This window comes from Halichoeres trimaculatus, unplaced genomic scaffold (assembly GCF_033239565.1).
Source record: "Halichoeres trimaculatus isolate MK-OKI-2021-1 unplaced genomic scaffold, fHalTri1.1 fHalTri1_scaffold_6, whole genome shotgun sequence".
In the NCBI taxonomy this organism is placed as follows: domain Eukaryota; kingdom Metazoa; phylum Chordata; class Actinopteri; order Labriformes; family Labridae; genus Halichoeres; species Halichoeres trimaculatus.
Window position 1 is genome coordinate 25,546,245 of NW_027437184.1, and position 23,183 is coordinate 25,569,427.

Here is a 23,183-nt window from a genome sequence, read left to right on the forward strand (position 1 = left end):
CTTGTGTATTTTGAGCATACTCCAGATTATTAACAACACTTTCTAATGCTTTAATCCAGATTGAGTGTGTGTGTGTTTGTGTGGCATATCCATCAGGTGCTGCTGAGTGTTTGCATGTATGTGTGTTTGGAGTTTTTGGCAAATGAGACTCAGCCTCCTGGGATTAGCTCTGCTGTGTCACCATTGTCACCCTGCCTTAATCCGGTGAGAGGAAAGGAAGGAGGGAGGAGGAGAGAGGCAGGGAGCTGATGTTTGATGTTTTTGTGAAACAGAAACAGAGAAGCTTGAAATCCAGTCGCATTTTTGGGGAAGTCTCAGGAGGTGTTACTACTCCTGGATAAGTGAAGGCACTGTCACACTGACACTAAAGCAGCTACACAGGAGTGTTGTTGTTTTTCAGAGTGCTTACCGTTTCATTATAAATTATAATCTGGATGAACATATCAGTAAACACGAGTGTGGTTGTAGAATTGCTTTTTAACACCTTTTTATACGACTAAAAATGTGTGAAAATGAATCACAGCAGTAGAAACAATTGGTGTAACAGTTATTCTAACGAATGTGTTTTTTATAAGTATTTTTTTTATTTAAATGTATCAAGAAATAGTTTAAAAGGACTATACTTCTTTGCTTTAAGAGATAGAGTGTGATGAGAAGATCAATACCACTCTCATGTCTGTGAGTAAATCTGAAGCAGGAAGAGGGGATTAAGCTTAGCTTGGCAAAAAAAGACATTAAGCTGGGAAAAGTTAGTGTGGCTGTTTCTAAAGGCGAAAACATCCTGAGAGCACCTCTCAATGCTCCACGAGTAACAGTGTTTCTAATTTGCTTCTTTAACCCCAGTGTTTGTGTTTTTATGGCTTCTAGACCAGCCGTGTTTGCCTGCCTCAGAATTCCTCCAGGTCTGTTAACAAAGAGATGAAATGAGGCACAACCTCGAGGTTGACCGTAGTTAAAACCATGCAGAATCCGTTTTTTTCCAAGTATTACAAAATAAAAAAGAGATATTCCCTCCTGACAACCATCTGAACAAGTGCATAATGCAATACTTGGCTGATGTCTGTGCAAAGGAAAATGTTTGACAAGTCGCTGTGCTTACTGTGTTGTAGCTTGGCTGATTCTGTGCAGTTTGACATTTCATTTATATTTGACTGCCCTGATTTCACTTTTGTGCACTTTTGTTTCTTTAGTTATGTTGAGTTACTGACCACATTCCTGACATGGCTGTGTTAAAAAGAATCATAACACAGGACTTTTATTGTGAAAGAATTGTGCAGTAAAGCTACAACCAGCAGTGGTTTTCCGTAACACAATTAAGGAGTTAGTGAGTTCAAGTACATCTTCAAGCAGGTGAGCCTTTGTGATGGAGATTAAGGATGGATATTTGAAACCCAAGTATTATTTCCTACTCACTGTTATTTATTTAGCTATGGTTGACTATCCCTACCACCTCCAACTGTTTCTGTTGGGCTCTGAAATCAGGTTTTATTGGTGAAGTGGAGACAACAGTGACCTGTAGAGTGCTCAGCTGGACAATACTTGGAAAACACTTTAAGGGAAACACATCCTGTTTTTAACCAGCACCAGTAGTGTCTGTCTTTCTCTGTGTTTACGTCTGTGTTTTCTTTGATGTAGCGTCTTGCCAAGTTTGTTGATATTTTACTGCGAAGCTCAGTCTTTGCAATTTTGTCAAATGCAACTGTTGCTGAACATTTTGATGTCTTTTGCTATTTAAGGCCCCATTTACACAACCTTTCATCTAAAAACGGTCAAACGCAGAGAAAAAAATGCGTGTTCACTTGGAAACATTGAGGGACTAAAAAACCCTGTAGTTAGCATGCAAGGCCTATAGGTGGTGCTATAACTGTCTTGTACAGAAGCGGCTTTTGGAAGATCTCCATTGAAGTAAAATTGAACCGATCATATTGGTGAAGGCTAAGTGCAGAAATGGTGCAAAAAATGCACAATTTGTAGAAAGACAGTCAGCAGATACAGAAGATTGAGCAGCACAAGCACAACACGGTAGTCTGCGACGATCATAAGAACAGTACTGTTGCTGGGTTGTATGCGTTCATGCAGAGTGTGACATCAGCGTTTCCACTGAAAACGCTGGCTTGCTGTTTACACAGCAACGTTGTTGGCAATGTTTCAGGAAAAATTCCACTCTGGAGGCTGTTTGCAAAAGTTTGTGCTTTAGGGTCAGCTGAAATGCCGTTTCCATGTAAAAGCGAGGCCAAAATGCAACAAACTTTTGCGATTCCCCCTGAAAACCATTGTCTTGTAAATGGCCCCTAACTCTGAGTTCTTCTTCTCCTATTATCTAATATGGTTATTAAACAGTTTTAAGATATACCAAAGCCACTGTGTGGCTGGAATTCCACATTACAACTGCACATTGGTAAAACGTTGAACATTTTCTTATTGTAAGTAGGGATGCACGATATTGGATTTTTGCAGATATCCAATATGCCGATATATCGAAAACCCCTTTTGGCCGATACTGATACCGATACCGATAATCACAAGTTTGTTTGTTTTTTTCACTGTAAAGAAAGCTAAGTCTATCCTGTACTGGAATTTATATGTTACTCTTATTGTGACGGTCTTATTTGTTTAAGAAACACACATAAAACAAGACAAAAAACATTTGATTTTACCATAAATAAGAAATGTATTATTTTTTCAAACTCAAGACATTCAGTATTGAAATACAGAAAAATAATGTCTTTAGATCACATGAACTTTAAATGTACAATGCATTTTTAAACATAACCAAGTTGCATTTGATTATTTTAGAGCTACTGTAACAACCTGGTGACAGACACAGAGCTCTGCAGTGCAAAGAAATGAAGTGCTACATTTTATTTAAGGAGCTTATTTTTCAGATGGAAAATAATAATAATCCTAACTGAATAGCACCTTATCGGCTGTGCATATCGGCAGAAATTTTCATATCTGCCGATACCGATAAATGTGTTTTTAAGCTTTTATCAGCCGATACTGATATTGTGCCGATAATATCGTGCATCCCTAATTGTAAGTTAACCCTAAAGCTGTTTGTTGTTTTTAATAAAGTAATTAATGAAATAATTTATGTCTTAGAACATATTTACATGTTACCTGCTGCTGTGGCTTACTTATTCACTAAAACCACAAAACTTGATTTAAAAGGCAAAACTACGGTCAATGGTGAAGTTAAAAAAACAAAACATTCGTTTCCTTTCTTTCACAACTTTTCTCTGTCAGTTGGGATAATTTTCCTCCTAATCTCTGTTTTGGCTGCACTTCCATTGTGTTGTTTTGTATTCATGTTGTGGCTTTTGCAAATTGTCTTTCACCTACTGGCCACCGTACAAAACTGGTTTGGCAAAGTCTGTGTTGTGGCATAATGTGACACCAGTGACTATTAAAACTACTATTTATCCCACTCCGAGGTATAATTCTTTTATTGGACTTTTATTTTGAAAGGAAGCCCCGAATTATCTCTGCATTGTTCCACTTTCAGGTCAGTGTGAGTGTATGATGATGACTCTCCGTCATCAGGGAGAGCTGTATACTTACTCTGTGTACTATTTTAATGTTGCTATTTTGGTTCTGAGGTTGCTGTGAGCACAAACTGAATAAATCACAACTCCTTAACGCTCAAAGTGCTTGAAAACGTTAGACATTCTTTGAGAGGCTGGTTGCAGGTGATAAGAGAATGAGGAGAGACTATTAACATGACAACAGGCCGGGCTATAAGCTTTTCTGAGGTAAAAGGGCACCATGCTTATTTTGTGCACCTGTCATTTCAGCATCCCACTTCTTTTCTCCTTTACATTGAGGGCCTTTGTGTGTGCAGTATGTGTGTGTGTGAAGTGTGTGTATTGTACAAATAAATTTATGAGCAATGGCTGCTGAACTGACCTCCTTTCTCCACTCAGGGGAATAAAAAAAATACACTTCCACTTTTGTGAGCTTTCCGAGTGCCACTGCAAAACCCACTCCCCTGGCACACTACACTGACCCTGAAAAAGCCATTCATCGACTCACAGGTTTTCACACACACACACACCGGAGTGTAACATCCTGGATTACCAAACATGAGGCTGTAATTGCATCCTTTCTCTTCAGCCACTGGATCTGTGTTAATGGCTCATTGCTTCAGCGGTGACCACACACCCTTAACCGGCTGAGTAAAGTGGGAGTGGATGCTCCAAGCCACAGCCGCCTTGTTCCCCCCTTTCCCGAGAGGATGGACTCGTTCTGTTCAGCCACGTCCGATCCAGGCAACATTTCCCCTCGGCTTCTCTGCTCCTCGCTCCCCAAACAAAATCACCACCACAGACCTCTCATCACTCACCCTCTGCCCCATTTGTCCAGTCAGCAGCGTAAGTGGTAGACTCCCAGGCGGCTATTAGCGTTCATGTGTGAGTGTGTTTGTGTGTGTGTGTGAGTTACAGATGCTTCAACACAATCATCTCATTTTACCCTTTTTTTCATCTCTCCTTCTGTCTTGATCTGAGTAGCACGTTGCTTTTTGAGTGGACTTCCCACACATGCACACACGGTTTACTAGTTTAACCACATTAGGAAGCTGGGTAAAAGGGTTTGTCAGCCGTGATCTGATTTTGAAAGCTTTTTGGTGATACTTTGACCACCATGATCTGTCTCGAAACAGTTCACGATTTGCTCTGCTCTTTTGTTATTTCATGTCTGTGTTGCTCCCGGCTTAAAAAATGTTTATTTGTCTTGTGTGTTTAGACTCATGTATTATCTGGTCTTTTCAGGCCAGGATTAGCCTTTTTGCAGACTGTACAAAGTCTTTTAAAAGTCTGTCTTTAAGCTCCAGTGTTTGATCAGTCCTCTGACCCAGTTGCTTTGTCAAATGTTATCCTCGTAATCACTGACCTGAGACTCTTAGCTGCACAACTTCATTCAGGACAAATGGGCTGTGTGGATGGTTGTGAATAAAAGAGGAGAGACAGAGCAGCAGAAAGGAAGGGAGAGTGAGCCAACAATAGCCACGGTTACATGAGGAGTTTTTCGTCTTTCCAACTGGAATCTTTCCAAATGACTTATCCGAAAATAATAGTATACATGGAAAGGAATATTCCAATCTCTGGTCTACATGCGACGCTATAATCAAACAGAATAGTCAACGGGGCATGCGCAGAAAAACGTAAACATCACGAGATTTATCAAAGCTGGTGGACGACTATATGTTTATCACAGTGTTGCAATACTCCGGATTACGAGTTTGTCGTCCGTCCAGTCTTGAAATTATGTTCACTTCTTTCAAAGTTTGGATCAAAAACAAACTTTCCGCAGCAGTCCAGTGCTGTCAGCTCGCCGCCATTTTTAAAGTTAAGGACGACTCAAGTTGCGTCTTACATCATATCTGAGCATGCACTGAAAAAACGCACCCTGACAACTTTCTGTTTGAGTGGATACACATTGGATACCTTAATCGGTTTGGGGAAAGGAGTATTCCACCCCTGTGAAACCAATTAAATGTCTATTCTAATTGGCACTTTTCTTTCTGAATGAGGTGTATACAAAGGTTAAATTCTTTTCATTTGAGCAAATAAACCGAATGCAAGCGGAATATTTGGGTCCATGTAAATGTGGCTAACAAAATGTTTCAAACAGAATGTTTGGTAAAGACATGATGCTGGGCCAAACTTTCCCTGCCAGGCTTTTGAATAACAGTCCATTAGGGTTGGGAATACTAACACAGAAGCATTAGCCAACGTTGATTCATAATAATAATGATGTAGTCTTTCAAATGTGTTTTTCTAATAACACGTTTGCTCCAGTTTACTGCATCCAACTACATTGTTTCTTCTCATTTCTTCTTTCTCATTTCATTGTTTTGATGGATTTCTCCTTTGCTGATTCTCTAGCATTTTCAAGAGAAAAACCTGCATTCATTGCAAATCAAAGAATCACCTTCAATGGCATTCACATTTTTCTTATTTTCACTGCCAGAGGGGAATCTACTCTCAAAAGCCTATCTGCTGCTGTGCTATCAGTCCATTTCCGTGCCTTTTACCATATCCCCAGCCTGACTCTGACTTCTGACGCTGTAACCTTCAGAGAATTAGCCAGACTCCTCTCTGGCTCGCTTCAGAGCCATGTGATGCTAAAGCCACATCAAAGAAGACATGGATTATGTAAGAGACAAAATATAGGCATTTTGGCATGGCAGAGGCTTTGTGGCACGTGCACACGTCAAAAAGATTTTCCACTAATCTCAGTTACAGTGAGGAGGGCTGGGATATGTGTGCAACTCTGAGGGAGCACTAAAAGAAAATCTATACTCGTTTCTGTACATCCTGTCGGCGTGTTGTGGAGTACTGGAGGTTAGCACAGGAAGTCAAACTGCTGAGAAACCAAAACATTAGTCAGGAAAGGTTTTTAGTTGTGTCAAAAAAAATGTTCATAATCTCATTTAATTACACAAGTGTATTCCCTTTTTAATGCCATTAACTTTATCTATCTCACATCCACGTCTGTCACTGCCAATAAAGATTTCTGGGTGTCTGAAATAGTTCAAGAGTGAGAGGTTTTACTTGTATTAAAAAGACTAAGTGACACTTGTTTTTGGGCTCCCCTCACTAGAAATGAAACAGATGCCGACAGTTTCAGGGGTAACACATTCCACCACATAGTAATGGCTTTCTTTAGCTGTCAAACCTTTTCTCGACTTCTCCTTTACTACTGTGATAAATGGAACCAGCTCCCGCCCTGGCTATCTGCTGTGGCTGCTGCTGCTGGCTCACTTCGGCCCAGTCCCAGATCTGTCTCTGAGTGTTTAATGTTAGTTGTTAGTTGGCTGTCACGAGGCCTGCTTCAGCAAACAGGGGCACACAGTGAAGTGATTCTGGAGAGCCTCCCAGAAGAGTGTTGTAGGGGAGTTTAATACAACCAGGGGTGTCTCATCTATCACACCTCGAGCAGTCTGTTGGTCCAAACCACCCACCTCTCCCTCCATCAGTCTCCTTCTCTGTTTGAGGAGCTGTTGTCTCCACCTCTAGTTGTGACAGAATCAGTTACAGATCAATGAGATCTTTAAGTGTCCCTAATCATGTTATTAGCAGCTTCACCGCAAAGAAGAACTGAAGACACACCCAACAGGTCCACAGTTCTCTGTAAAGATGTCAGGAGTTTAAAAATATCTGATTTGATTGTATTATGAGTTTTGGGGTGCTGATTCTATTTAAATTGGGGTTCTTCGATATTTACGATTTTAGCAATTTTTACTTTACTTTTTTAGCACCAGACCACGTAAAAAGGTTAAATGATGATGGTGATGTCTACAGACTATATCAGGAGCCTTATTTTTCCATAAAATGTACATCATGCAAGTCAGAGAGAAACATATCACCTTCTGCTGGTGAAAAGTGGTAACTTTTTCCAATCCAGTTTATAAACAAAGACTGAAATGAAGAATCTCAATTTGAAAAAAAAAAAGTTTTTTTGACAAAGAATCTTGATTCTGATACTGTCAAACAAAAAATTCTGATATATCGATGTCAACTTTTTCTCCCACTACTGATATCAATAGCTGGATCAGGTTTGTGTGACAGTGTGTCAGCTCCTGGGCGGATTTCTTTGGTTCAGTTTAGGGATGGGTACCTTTCACATTTAAAATGATAGGGTAGTGATGCCTGGTACCTGGCAATCAGTATCGGTACTTAACGGTACCAGCTTTTGGTACTTTTGTGTGTGTTTATGTGGTAATAAATATGAATTTATTCAATAATAAAATCTTAAATTTGTTCAATTCAATACCTTTTTTCCTCAGTTCTACAGTTTCATTTAGTAGGTGTTTTGTCCAAAGTGGTGTACAACACAAGCAAGAATTTAGACAGAAGGAAAACCTAGTTGGTGTGACAACAGTGATATAAGTTATTTGGCTGCAGGTTCTACCATTAAAAGCAAAAATTAAAAAATATAATAATAATAATCTAGTATAAATGAACCAACTAACCACAATCAATTGCTGCAACAATCTGCTTCAACCTTGAACAGCATTCAGTAACAGTAACTAAGAGCTGGGTCTGAGACCTCCTGACTCATTCTACTCCTGAGGACAAAGAGGAGAAGGGTCAGATTAAGTCCTTAAGTGTTCCCTGAACAGATGAGTTTTCAGACATCTCTTAAAGTAGAAAGGGACTCTGAGGTTCGTACAAAGTTAGGTAATTGATTCCACCATTTGGGAACAACAGAGAAGACATTTATTTTTTAATGTTTGTAATTCTGTGTTCATGTCCAGCATGTAAAGTCGCCTTCTCTTCGACTTTCTCAAAGTCATAAGGATGGGGTTATGTACCTAAACATGGTACCTTTTGATTTTGCTTGAATCGGTTCCCAGTACTACAGACAGAATCCAGTTGGTGCTAATAAAGTACCTAATTCAGGCCCCTTAAACACAACAACTTTTCATCCAAAATTGCTAGAATGCAGTGAAAACGCATTGAAAAAATCTGCGTCTACACGGAAACGCTGAGGGACTGAAAACGCTGTAGTAAGCATAATAGGCCTGTAGGTGGTGCTATAACTGTCATGTACAGAAGCCACTTTTGGTAGATGTCCACCGAAGTAGAGTTGAGCTGATCATCTGGTGTACTGGTGAATACTAAGTGAAGAAGTACTGCGACAAATACACATTTTGTTGAAAGACAATCATCAGATTCAGCAGATTGAGGAACACAAGCACAAAATGGTAGTACGCAGCAATCGCTTACTGTTAACACGGAATGGTGTCGGCAGTGTTACAGAAAAATTCCACACCAGAGGTTGTTCTCCAAAACTTTGTGTTTTAGGCTGGCTGAAACGCTGTTTATGTGAGGCTGAAACGCGACAATACTTTTACGTTTCACCCTAAAACCGTTGTTGTGTAAACGGCCTCTCAGTATTCATCCCTTGTTCAGTTACAATAGCATCAAACACTGTCATACTGTGTCAATTGAGGGTCAGCAGCACCCGACTGTCATGGAGTGAAAGAAAGTGTCACCATCAAGTTCAACAGTTGCTCATCTGCTCATTTGGTTGATTCTATTTCACAAGTTTAGAATAGCAGCGAGCAGGCAGGTGAACACCCGTCAGCCTTTTACTCTTAAACACAAAAACTGAAAACAGACTTTATCCATAAATAAGCTCTGCTCTCCATCGTCTGTGTCATAATGCAGTCATAGCACGAGCACCAGCCCGAGTCATTAGTGCCCGAGTGGAAATCATACAGTCATGGAGAGCTGTAACAGTCAGGAGTAAGAGTCATAGCACAGCTGCAAGGCAGAAGTCTTGCTCAAAAGTGGCCGTTTGTCTTTGATGGTACCGATTAAATGGGTTGAACCATTATCGAGAATCAAATTGTTGAAGGTCGTAGATGCTTGATCATGAAATCATAAATCGATAAATTGCTTTGATCATGGCAGCTTCCATAAATCAGCTGCTCTGCAGTCAGAGGGTTCTGCTTTCCAGGAATTAATCTGTACGTTGTGTAATTGAATCTGCTTCATGTCGAGTCTTGAATCATTGTCCTCCCCGTGAACAAGCTCCTCCATTATGCTGATCAATAGTTGAAGCAGTTCCCTCCCTCCTCTGGACTGTAGCTATAGAAACAGACTTTTCAATCTGTCCTCTCACACACACACACACACACACACACACACACACACACACACACACACACACACACACACACACACACACACACACACACACACACACACACACACACACACACACACACACACACACACTGGGCTGCAGAGAGTATTGGAGTGAGCCTAAAGCTGGATTGTTATGTAACATCGTCATCTCCACTGCCTCTTCCTCCACTGCGATGCTTCTCTGAGCTGAGCATCTTCCTCCCATTGGGCCTGGAAAAGGGTTCACGGGCTTATGTAACCGGCTTTGTGTTCGCTTTTCCAAAACAGCCAGGAAACGACTGTGTGAAGCGGCGGAGGGAAAACCAAACACTTTCAGCTTGGAGCGTCGGAAGATAAAGAGAGAAAGACAGAGAGGGGCTCTGGATGTTGTGTGTGTTTAGTAAACAGTAAAACTGATTCTCTCAGCCAGCCAGCTCTGTTCCCCTTTGTCAACACATATCCCAGATATTTTCTATCCTTGGATCATTGCTGGAGAGAACGTGAGAAACTGAGACACTCCTGTGCTGTTTTATCAAGTGAAGGTACCTGTGCAGTGAGAGTGAGGAGGCAGCTCATTTATTATTTCGTCCAGTTCCAACTGAGTGAGTCCAGCTGAAAGGAGCCGCGTAGAGCTCTGGCACGGAGTTGTAACATAATTTAGCTGGCTCTCATGCACACCCCTGCTGGGGTTGTACTACTCTGTGCCTCGGCCGCCTGGGTTCATTCAGTGACAGCTCTGTGAATAATAGATGAAGTTTGGGCTTGCTGGAGTGTATTGTGGCATTTTAACACAACACAAATAAGCTAAAGCAAACACTTCTTGGATTTCTTGGGCTGGCTTAATCAGGGAAATAGCCAAATGCTAATGTTTGGACTAATGATGCGACTGTGGTGTACAGTGTTCACTAAACTCAAGGCTATTTTACAACAACCGTTATTTTACAACAGGAGTCTGATAGTGAAAAACCTGAATGAAATCTGACAGATGACCTATAAATGCTAATGCTAACAGATCTGCACTTAAACTGCCTGAGTGCAGCTGATGTTGGCCTGTAGTCTGAGCCTCTATAGGAGCATATTCAGGTCATTCTGTATCCAACCTTTCTTTTTCACTAATGCATGCTATAACATCCATTGTTTTTCGCTCTGATAGTTTCTGAACACACCAAAGCTTATGAAAGAAAAACACATCTGCACTCTTTTTTTCCCCGACCTAAGGTGCCGTCAAGGTGAATGAGAGAGTGAGTAAAAGCATGTGTTACTTTTGTAATGGTTCTCAGCAGTTGTTTACCAAAGAATTAATCAATATGTCTGAACCTCTACACAAGCATGAAGAAAGGTGCCGGGTTTGTTTGCTTGAAGCTGAAGCCATGCTTCTCTTTGCTTCCTGCTGTGTGTCTCTCTGCTCTGCTCTCCATCACAGCTGCTGCACCATCGATTCGCCTCATTCAAGATCTGCAAATAGCAACACTTCATTTGGTTATTTTTGAACTGTATAAAATGAATAAAGACGCAGTTACATTTATGTGTGTTGAAGACAAAGCAGAGAGGAGAGAGTGATGTAACCCTGATCTCTTTGTTTTGGTAGTTAAAACCTGCAACAGGGAACTTCACAGCCCTCTACACTGCACAACGGCAATAAGGTGTAGATCAAATATGACATTTGAAATTATAGTGTGTTTTTCCAAAAAAATATTTTATTTGAAGTATACATGATATAAAGGAAAGCCATGTTTAATTTTGCTAGGGATGTTCGATACCACTTTTAATGCAGACTGATACCAGTACGAGTACTCCCTCTTGAGTACTCACTGATACCGAGTACCGATACTACTAGCACTTTAGATACATAAAATTTCAATTAACAGTGACAGATTATTTTGATCAGACAGCACAGTCACTCTGACATTAAGTCCAAATAAAACACAAACAACTCTCTCTGAGTTTAGAACTTTTTTGATCAATATTAAAATATATATATATTAAAAGTGCACAATAAAACTAACAACTGTCAGAGTTAAATTATTTTTTAAAGTAAATTCAAGTGCAAAATAAATCAGTTTAACTATTAACTCTCCCTGGTTCATTCACATTGTCTGAAAAGGACCTGGCGCACATTTGCAGTGGTGTTAGCAATTAGCAGCAACTAGTGGCGAGGAGGACTTGCTAAACGATTTTTTTTGCCTAGAGTATCTGCTGCTAGTATCTGCAGCCCTCTCGAGTACCGATACCTTGAAAAAAGGCTGGTATCAGCCTGATACCGATACCTGGTATCGGTATCTGGCCATCCCTAAATTTTGCCTTTTATTAGTATTTGAAATTTGTCCAATCTGGGACTGTCGCTTGTGTGCAGATTGAAAAAATCAAAAGTTACAAAAGGAACCAGTTTTGGTTGTCCAAGATCATTTTATGTGGCCATGGTAAAAAAAACAGGTATGAAGGTCTTCAGAATTTTACTTGCATATCTATGTTTAAAATTCTTGTATCCTGATCTAATAAGGTACTTTAATGGGTACTGACCAAATTCTGTCTGTAGTATGTCTATGTTTGGTACCTAAATGCATCCTTGTGGCTGTGGGGGAGTGGAAGAGTCTATAATTTTCGATACTGGACATGAACACAGCATTGCAAATATATGTAATGAGAAATAAAAAGGTTAATTGAAAAATTGAAAAAAATAAATTATTACCACATGAACACTCACCGTTGAGTACCGATACCAATTGCCAGGTGCCAGGCATCGGTACCTCATTGTTTCAAAGGTATCCATCCCTATTGTGATCACTCTTCAACCTAAAGCTTTAAAAAAATAGCATGTGACAATTGTTACAAACCCTTAAGGAAAGATTTGTGTCTCGTGTTTCATTTGTACACAGAAATCAGTGTATTATTGAAACATACAGTTTAGGTGAACTTTTTGTTTTATCATGTTTTCCACTGTTTCAGCTAAAGACTGACTTTGATACCTCGAACAGAAGCTTTACCTAAATCCTCGTCTCGAATATCACATATCTCTCGTCCTTACATGGAAGAAGCTCTGAAATCCTTTGTTGTGCTTGATGTTAGAGGGTGTGTCATGTGTCTGGGTGTGTTTGTGTTCAGTGAATCTGTGGGGACCTTCACCATGCCCTGAGGGGCTGGCGTTGTGTGTGTGTGTGTATGTGGCATGTTACCATGGACAGAAGTCATCCTGTAGGGCTCTGGTAACCACCAACCCCTTTTTTCTTCAACCCATGCCCCCGTCCTCTCAGCCAATCAGCTTAAAGTAACACCACCGCCTCGGCCAATGGTGCGTCTGGCATGTTTACGTTGCTCCCGGAAGACACGGGCCATCATTAAGCATTCAGGGTAGTCAAGCGAAAGAGATGAGGGGAGGGGGAAAAAAGAGGGGAAGAGAGAGGAGACAGGAAGAGGAGATGAGGCCATTATGAGTTGGGAGGGCTGATGGATGCACTCGAAAAACACCATTTATCCAGAAAGACTCAGGTGAACAAAATATACAGGTCATACATCACCTCAGGTTTCCTGAAATTCACTCATTCTACATCTTTAAATCACCGAAATAAATCAAACTCTATGAGTGTCTCCTGTGCGTTTAGAGCTTGAATTAGAAGCTGTCAAAACAAGAATCCATTAACCTCCAAGAAGTCATCTTTTACGTGTGTGTGTGTGTGTGCGTGTGTTTACATGAGTATTTGTGTGTATTATTAAAGATTAATGGCTTCAGTCGGGGCTGGCCTGCTGGTCTCTGTAGGTGATCTTTCTGCTGAGGTCAAAAACTGCTTCTCACATCCAGCCTGGCTCACCAACAATAGAGATTCTTAGACAGGAAGAAGAGATCAGAGGATTACAAACATCTAGAAGAGCTGAAGGGTCGATACATCTTTTAAAGGGAGTTGCTCTGAGGGGGTCGAATTTTAATTGGGAAGAAGTAGAATGAAAAATGAGAAGTAAATTGTCCCAACAAATGTTTGTCACCAAATATTGAAGTTTACAACTCAAGAACTCTGATACCAAGACGTTGGTAAAACATCCTTTGGTCCTGTGAGTTTCTAAGTGGGGAAGAGTGGTTGCCCAGCAGATTACACAGATACTTGCTTGGATTGAGATCTGAGGAATTTGAAGACCACACCTTGAATTTGTCCCATTCCTCCGAGCCACCTTCTCTCATCTCTCTTTGTTCTAGTTCTGATGCTAACGCAGCTGCACAGCCTTTTTAAACATTTGTCTGTTCTGACACCTTTCTTTGAGAGCCAGCATCAACTTTTTCAGCAGTTTCAGCTCAAGTATCACTCCATCAGATCGGACCTCGTGGGTTACCCTTTGCTCTGCAGGGTCATGACTAGGGATGGGTACAGAATTAGGTATTTTTATAGGTACCGACTGAATTCTGTCAAAAGTACCAGGTACCAAGTCACGTAAAATCAAAAGGTACCATGTTTAGGTACCTAAATGCATCTTTGTGACTGTGAGGGAGTGGAAAAGTAGGCGATTTTCCATGCTGGACATGAACACAGCATTGCAAGGTTACATATTGAAGAATAAATATGTTAAATTGAAAAAATGTAATATTCTATTATTAAACAAATTAATATTTTTTACCACATAAACACAAAAAAGTACAGAAAAGTGGTACCATTGAGTACCGGGTCCGATTGCTAGGAATCAGGCATCGGTACCGTATCGTTTCAAATGTGAAAGGTACCCATCCCTAGTCATGACTCTGTAACTGCTTCACAGCTTTTCTTTTCTTGGACTTTAGTTGGTAGATACCCACCAGCGATCCTGAAAAATTAAACAAAACCCACAAGAAGTGCAGTTTCTGAGATGCTCTGACACAGGAATCTAAGCATCTCAGTTTTGTCCTTTTTACTTTCGAAGTCGCTCGCATCCTCCTCAAAACCATTTTCCAACACATCAACTGCAAACATGTTGCCTTACATATCTCACCCACTGGCAGATGCCACTGTGAAGAAATGTTTGAAACTGCAATGACATAAATGACATTCTTTTTAACTGCAAATTATAAACCTAGCAGCACTAACATTGGTCATTTCTAAATACTGTTTTTCAGTGTCTGTTGTCAGGTTGGACTTTCCCAGGAGAACTAAATTCCATGTTCATTCCAACCCACGGTCAGCAGTTATTCTGTGGTGGTCTGTTCAAACTTGAGAGTCTATCAATAAAATGAAGAGTGAGGTTAAGTTAGCTCTGCTTGGTAGATGACTGGCAGGACATAACCAGGATTCACTAACATTACACATTTTGGACACGTCTCAGAGCACCAGGCTACAAACTGAGTTTACAAAGTTTCCTTGTTTTCATGTTTCAAATAGTGCCAAGTAACTACAAATAAACAAATAAACACACTACCTCAATATTTTATAAAAAGTTGTCCTGAAGAAAGAAAAGTAGAGTTAAACAGAATTCATTTTCTTTGAAACAAACACATGCCTTAGAAGAAATCACATCTTTACAGTGAGTAATAGTGCTCATGAGAAATTCATTTTCCTGAAAAAACAAAACAAAACAAAAACTCTTCTGTCCCAAAGCGTTGCTGCAATCAACACCTTGTAGTCTTCACAGTAGGGATAGCTACCTTTTACATTTGAAATAGTACGGTACAGATGCCTGGTGCCTGGCAATCAGTATCAGTGCTCAACTGCTTTTGTGTGTGTTAATAAATATAATTTTTTTTCATTTAAAATATCTATTTTTTTCCATTTAACATATTCATTTCTTATTATATATAATTATATAACCTTGCAATGCTGTGTTCATGTCTAGCATGGGAAATCGCCTACTCTTTCACTCCCTCACAGTCACAAGAATGTGTTTAGGTACCTAAACATGGTGCTATTTTTATGTGAATCAGTGCTTAGTACTACAGCTGGAATTCAGTTGGTACCTATAAAACTACCTAACTTGGTACCCATCCCTGCTTCAAAGCACCTTTAAAGTGTAATATGTGTTGGCTCCTCACTGATTCTCTATATTCTTGTATCCACAACATGTCCATTCAGTCTGTCTCTAATGGTTGTGTATAATAATCCTGAGACAGCTGGTGTCACCTTAGATAGACTGTTCAGTAACTGTCAGTGACTGGGGGAAACGTTCTCTCTAACTTTAAGAAAAATTTGATGCCACAGCTGATATTTTTGCTCCATCATCACCTGTTTTACTCTTCCCCCCCCATGTTATAAATAGGACACTTGTATCACTGCAGACTATGAGTGACTCGACAAGGCCACTCGTTTAAATCACTCTGCACTGTTTATTCACCACTTAACTGTGACCTTTTATTGTCGGTCCAAACTTGAAATCAATGGAGCGTTATCCACAAGGTACCCTTACACTCTGTGTGTTTGTTTGTGTGTGTGTGTGTGCCTTGTACACCTGCCAGATGGTTTTGTATGACCAAGTGCTTCAGGTTCATCAGGAATGATGCTGCATCCACCCTCACTATCTCATCTCTTCTCTTTTCAAAGCCATTTGCAACAGAAACCTCTGAAGCAGATTCTCTTGAACAATCTTTTAAACATCCCCTGTATTGCATTAGTTTGTCTCACATTTGTGTACAGAAAACAGAACAGTCAGTGATACATTCGGCATCTTGTAGTACTCACTCTTTGGCAGATTCACAGCACAAACATTTGGCTAATGGTTTGGAAAGAAGAAACATAAATCCTGGATAAAGGAACAGATATTTGTTTCAAATTGCGGTGACACTTTTTTCTCCTGCTCAGCCTCATGTGGATGGATGCAGTTGTCTTTTTTCCTTATGCAGATGTTTCTCTGTGTATCTGCGCTCCAGCCCTGAATGCTCGAGGGACCGATGAGTGCTGCAGCCTTGGATTGTCTTCAGTTTCTTTTTTCTGAATGGTGCATTTTTTCTCAACTTCTGATCACATCTCAGAAACATGTGTTATCTCCTGCCAGGATTTAGCATTGAGCAGAAATGTGCAGCAGCTTCCAGTTTTATATGGAAAGTAGTTTCACTGAAACAGTGGCTGTAACTCAGCTAAAGTGTGCTTTTCAAATCAGCAGCCTTTTGTTATAGCTGCAGTAACTTTTTTTTGCCCCTGAGGCTTTTTAAAGCTTGAAAGTAAAAAGAACTGCATGAATATCTGGCTTGATGCAATCCCCTGCAAGAGTTGTCTCATCCCTGAGGTTGGTATGCACACAATGATGCAGCAGAGTGTTAGTGGATTAATATTCTCGAGTAATCACAGTGACATAACTCAACAGGATGCTGCGTTGTTTTCAGAATCACTCTTTGAAAAAGGCTTTTCTTCAACAGTTTTATTATCAGTAGAATACAAAACTCTCCATGAAGAGCGCTTTCAAATTGCTCAAATGAATCACAAAACCTCCTCGTAAGTTTTATGTATTCTCTCTTGGAGTGTACGCCCACTCATGCCAGTTACATTTTATCTCCATGTGTCTTTGTAGCCTAATTAGTTTCTGGACCAATTTCATCTTGGTCACAAACTTTTTGATCCACTTTTGTGCTTCACTTTCTTCTCCCAAAGGAGTCGGTCCCTCCTTTTAAAACCAGAGCTCTAAAAATGAAACGAAGCTATTGTGATGTTGAAACACTAACCTGCTCAGGGCTTTCCTCTTCCTCTCCGACACACCTAGAGTGTCTCAGACTCTCTGCTTTTAATCTGCATCATATTCATCTAATTGGGCTGTGGAGAGGAATAAATACACGCTGCAGTAATCACTGCCGGGGTTGCCCTGAGGCCGATCGACAACCGCTTGCATTTTAATAGCTTCACTCGTCTTTTGTTTCACTGCACGGTTTGATACACTTTCCATTAGCACAAGCCCACAAACACATGCTGAGGGTACTGCTGCACACTCAGGTGTAGATGCCCACACAGTACAGAAACATTTCTGTGCTGAACGTGGGTGATATTTGATCACAAATAGCTCTAGAGTACACGTGATGGACTGATTTCCTCTTCTGTGCTAACAAACCAACACAGGAAGAGGAGAAAGAGGAAAAAGTTAGAGGTAAAAATCAGACGTTTGTAGGATTTTATCAACCTTTTGAACTTTTACTTAAGTTGTCCAGTTACAACTGCATAACTCTTTATCAGGATTGGCTCCATGCAGGTGATGGCATGTTTCTACTTCTGCTTTCTTAAATGTGTGCCATGAACACCTCTAGTTATAAATGAACTCCTGAAGAATTCAAGTGGAGATGACTTTAATCTGTACATAAAGATGCATCCAAAACCTTCCTCAGGTCACAACCGTTGATTGTAAAACAATAGACATCATCTTGCTCAGCTTGAAGTGAGGTTGCCACAAAAACTGCTCCCCCTGGTGGCTGGCTGCAGTAAAGATAAAAAAATCTGTCTCTCAAGTCAATCCAGATGGGCTGTGGTCAAACTTTAATAAATTAATACTCCTCGTAGAAATGTTTCTCACGTCAGATTGCTGTGGTGATTTGAAGATATCATTTGGCTGCCTCATATTCAAGTCCTCTTTTTTCTGAAAGTTTCGTTTATCAATGATTGACAGCTGCCGTTGTCGTGCATTTTTTTCGAAGATGTATAATATATCCGGAGGTAGAGTCAAGAAGTGATTAGACTCTTGAAAGCCTGCTGCACCCAAATTCTCCCAGAATCCCTCACAGTCTTTACTGCGCAGACTCTGGCTGCACAACTGCTACCAATGGATGCGCCTGTGATGGGGGTATTTTGGCTTCAAAACCGTACAATGGTAAATGGAGGAGCCACGCTGTCCACTCTATCAGTCTATGCTCACAATCAGCGATGCACATTGGCTTGTACAGGCAACAACCTCATCCTGAGTGTGTTTCAGGATGTTTTTAATGTGTTTTGAAGGTTTTAAGGTACTTTAGCTATGATAATGAGCTCTAGCTTAGCTCATCACCTGTTCATATATGGGCTGTACTGTATGACTGTCATGGCTTGTCCCTTGCCAAATGTTGTTTTGTTGCTGTTGCAAAGCTACAGCATCTCTCCTGAAATAACCGTGGGTTCATGAAGACTGTCTGTTTTGTACTTATTTTCATGTGAAAAGTGTAACACTAACTCCACTAACTTTACCATTTCTCTATGGGATTTCTTACGTTACTTGTTAGCATAATGCCAAGTGAGGATTAATGGCAAGGATTGCTGCTTTTTTGTAAGCCAATGTACATCACTAGTTGTAAATTTAGGTAGGTTTTGAAGGCATTTAGTATAAAATAAAACCATCTTGTTGTTCTGTCACCCATAATTGGAAGTGTACAACCGCACACTTAAGAAAGTAGAAACGCACTGTACAAGCATTAATTAAATGCTTGTGATTTATCATTATTCGAGGCAGTGATGGCGCTTTTAGATGATTAGTTGTGTTTAATTCATACCAGTGTTTGTACTTCAGATGATTAAAAACCTGTTGGATTTCTAGTTTATACATGTGTAAAATGTGGGAAAATCCACCTTCTAGGAACTGTCAGCAAAGAAAGATTTATTAAGCAAACATAAACACCAAATGGTTAAATGCTCACATGAGTAACTTTTGGGTTGTGCTGGTTTTGGTGCCCCCTGCTGGACAAAGAGGTGCAAAATATTTTGTCACTGATTTTGATCAAGTGGTATGCTGCTGTGTTAAAAAAAATGAAATCAATGCAGAAGTTTAAAAAAAAAGTTAATTAAGGGTCCACTTAAGGCTGGCTATAGACAGGAATCCCCACTGAGATCCATGTCAAATGGTTATTTTTATAGTTAGCATGGTTCAAAAAGCAGGCTAACTATAGCTCTTTATCGTTTCTCACATACATTGCTGATGTTTTTTGTACTTAACCCATCTGTTGAATTACTACAAAGGGTAAAAATTCACATACATTTGCATAATTAGTTTGCCAGGAAGTGAAAATCCAACTATGGCTCGTCCTTTTTTCCTGTTGACAGCAGATTTAAAGACAGGTTCAGATAGATTTTCCAATATGGTGGATGCCGTCACTGGGCCTTGAAATGTCTCTTTTAAAGCCAGTGGGTGATGTCATAGAGTCTATGTCCATGTTTTATACACTTTATGATCTTCCCCTGGACAATTATTAGTTGTCTTTTCCAACTGAAAACAAAAAATCTTATACTTTTTGTGAGTTTTTTGGCAAGACATTAGAAATAAAAAAATAATAATAATACAGACATAATCAGCTCCCTCTTTGAGGGTCAAGTGTGCATTTATTGGTCATCGAGGCATCAGTATTGATTTCAGCCTGCTATACGAGCAGTTAAAATATCTTTACGGGAGCTTTAATCTCCTTGAATTTAAGAATTTGTGTTTTTCTTTTTTGTAAATGAAATCTTTACATTTCAAATTGTTTTATGGACAGCGTTTGAAGTGCATTTGAAAAATTTGGGCTGGGTTGATAAAATTGGATTAGCTTAAGTGACAAATATTTCATCAATCTGAGTCCTTGTTATCTGGGTGTTTGTGAATGAGTGTGCCAAGGTGTGTCTGCAGCCTCTCATGTGTGTCAGACCCTGCTCAGGACCCCCATGTACAGCACTGGTGCCCTTAATCTATGCAGGCACCGGTTCATATCAAACTGGTCCAAACCTTGGGGATTTAGGCTAATTACAATGTATAGTGGCTGGCTGCCATGGTAACATGGTTGGCTGGGTTTGGGGGTTGACAACAATTCATGCATTTGGCTCTGCAGCTGAGGGCTCCTTATCTCTGGCTGCCTACAGGCATATGCCACATGAAGATATGCAGCTGAAGTAGGGTTGTCATTCATTTGAGGTAGAAAGGGACAATATTCCCTTTTATGAGCCTCCACTCCAGCAGGGAAGTGCTGTGGGTGTGTGCTCCCAGGTTGTGGAGTGGATAATGGACGAACCTCTTCGTTAGAAACATCAGAGCAGAGTGAAAGTTTGGTCTATTTGTGGATGTTACAAGCTGTTAGGGATTTGATTTTGGATTGGCAGCTCTTCTGTCATCTTCCATTAAAGCTCAACACTTAGGAGCTGTCTCCTCCTGTCTGCCTCCATGCCTGTCTGTCTCTCTCTGCAGTAAGTAATGTGTGGGAGTCCTGCCGCTTATTGACCTTTAAAGTGTTTTCAGCGTTCTTCCTGAGAACAGCGGTTAGTCGTACCCGAGGAGTTGACCTGGTATCATCCTGATCAGGCTGGATGAGGGGGGGGAAACAAAGACCCTTGACTGAATGACTCAGAGTTTAAACACAGCTTCAGATCTTGATGGTGGCTTCATGTTAGTGTTACGTCAAACTAAGGAAAATATTTGATGTCCAATTTGTTGAAGATAAAAAATGGAAAAACTCAAAATTAAATGTAATTTTTTGTATGAATCACTTGAGGGGCCACTCTCCTTTCTTTATCTCAGTTATTCTGTTATCTCTGGATTATAGTCATACATAAGAACACGATTAAGCTCCATAAGGGGAGCATATGATTAATTCAACACTGCACACTTTTTGAAGTTTTATTAAGAGATAAAAATATCTTCTCTCTCTCAAACATTTGGATTAAATGTAGGATCATTTCCAGAAGTGATTTGGTTTCTTTAAATATAATCTAATCCCATGACAATAGCTTTCAATGGTCCATCACTTCTTATGGAACAACCATAACTCCAGCGCATGGACTCAGTTGGTTTTTCCTTCTCAACATAGCATTTTCTGCATTCATGTGAAAAACACGTTAGCTGGTTATTTTTAGATCTTAAGGCTGTCAGAGTTTTCATCTTTAGTCTGCTGTATGTATAAAACAGTTTGATCACGTAGGAAGCCTGCGACATACGTGTAAGAGGCGAGTGTGTCGACTGTGAGTGTTAGCAAGGATATTTTGTACAAAAGCAGAGCAAACATATACAAAAAGCTCCAATTCATCTGCTTCAGCTGTTAAGTCGCTGTGCTCACATCACTTTGAGTTGAAACTAGTTCAGCTTCTGTAACACTGCCCCACTTATCAGTGCCACCCTCAACAACCAACCAGAATCAATCAGGAACAGAAATGATCTGGTATCACTTGTAAATAGTTTTCTGGATCTGGACTTCTGATGCTGAACTTTAAACCCCATCCACTGCCTTTTACATCTCCATCATAAGATTTACTCAGACAAAAGCAAATATCAAGCCTACAGAGGAGTCTCTGACAGACTCACTGTCTGTGAATCAGGGTGTCATGAGTGGGAGTCTGCTTTTAGTTGACTAAATGATGAAACAACGCCAACCTCGCTCAGTTTGTCCAGAACTTCCAGTCAGTTTTATGAATCATTTATGTGTATCATTTTAATCATAGTGAAGTTGTGAGTGGGATGTGTCTGGTTAAACTGGCTTTTATACACAGGCATGTGGATTTTACCCGTACAGAGGACTAAAAGCTGGTGGTGCTAGCTCTGCTAATGTTAGCCATCCCCTGTTAATCACACACTGTGATCATCCTGTTTTCAGCTGTGTCAAGTCATTTGTGTGAAATTGTTACTTTTTTCCCTTGAGTGTTTTCTAACTTAAGAATCGTTGGTCAGTCAGGACTTAAATTTCGGAATTGTTGATAAGAAATTTATTTTAACTTTTTGGGCGTACCTAGACACAAGATAACTTTTGTAACCTAGAAACAATATGAGCTCTGATGAGGTGCTTTGAAAGTAAATGGACTTGTACTTGGTGTGTTTCTAGTTTCAAAGCGCTTTTCGCTGCGAGTCACATCCACCCATCACCATTTTCAAACACTGATGTCCGAGGCTACATCAGTGACACCCCTGACCAACAGCAGGAGCAGTTTGGAGTTCAGTGTTGGCACATGACCACAGGAGCTGCAATCGAAGCCCTGACCCCACCCCCCCAGTTCTCAAGTGCTTTCTTTAAGACTTTTGTGGACATGTTAGGGTACGAGCTGTTAACCTGTTTTTTGGTTAGAGGAAACTTGCAGGTAAATTTCTATGGTGGTTGCAATTTTAGGCCAAATTTCAGACAACATATCTGCAATAAATGTTGAATATCTCCACAACCACAAAGGCCATTGACATAAACTTGGTATCAAATGAAAGCTAACTCGAATGGTCTGCCTTCTCAACTATCATAATTAGGGATGGGCAAGTACCGGTACCAGGTACCGGTATCGGGCTGATGCTAGCCTTTGTTTGAGGTATCGGTTGCAGATACTCTGGGCAAGAAATTCCTACGTCGAGTAAGTCCTCCTCTCCACTAATTGCCGCTAATTGCTGTGGTTTAACACCACGGCAAATTTGCGTCAGGTCCTGTTTAGACAACATGAATGAACCAGGGATAGTTATGTGTTAAACTGTTTTATTTTGCACTTCAGTTTATTTTAAAAATACTTAAACTCTGACAGTTGTAGGTTTATAGTACACATTTAGTATTATCTTTTTTTTACATTTATCAAATAATTCTAAACTCAGAGAGTTGTTTGTGTTTTTGGACTTAATAGCAGAGTGACTGTGCTGTCTTTGATCAAAAAAATCTGTCACTGTTAATTGAAATTTTATGCATCAAAAGTTCTAGTAGAATTGGTACTTGGTATCAGTGAATACTTA

The 23,183-nt window shown here is 40.1% G+C and overlaps 1 protein-coding gene across 2 annotated transcripts in view; it reads left to right on the forward strand.

The window, feature by feature from the left end:
* The window catches only part of abr (ABR activator of RhoGEF and GTPase), a 207,245-nt gene that overhangs the window by 38,283 nt on the left and 145,779 nt on the right, over positions 1–23,183 (forward strand). The window lies entirely within an intron of this gene.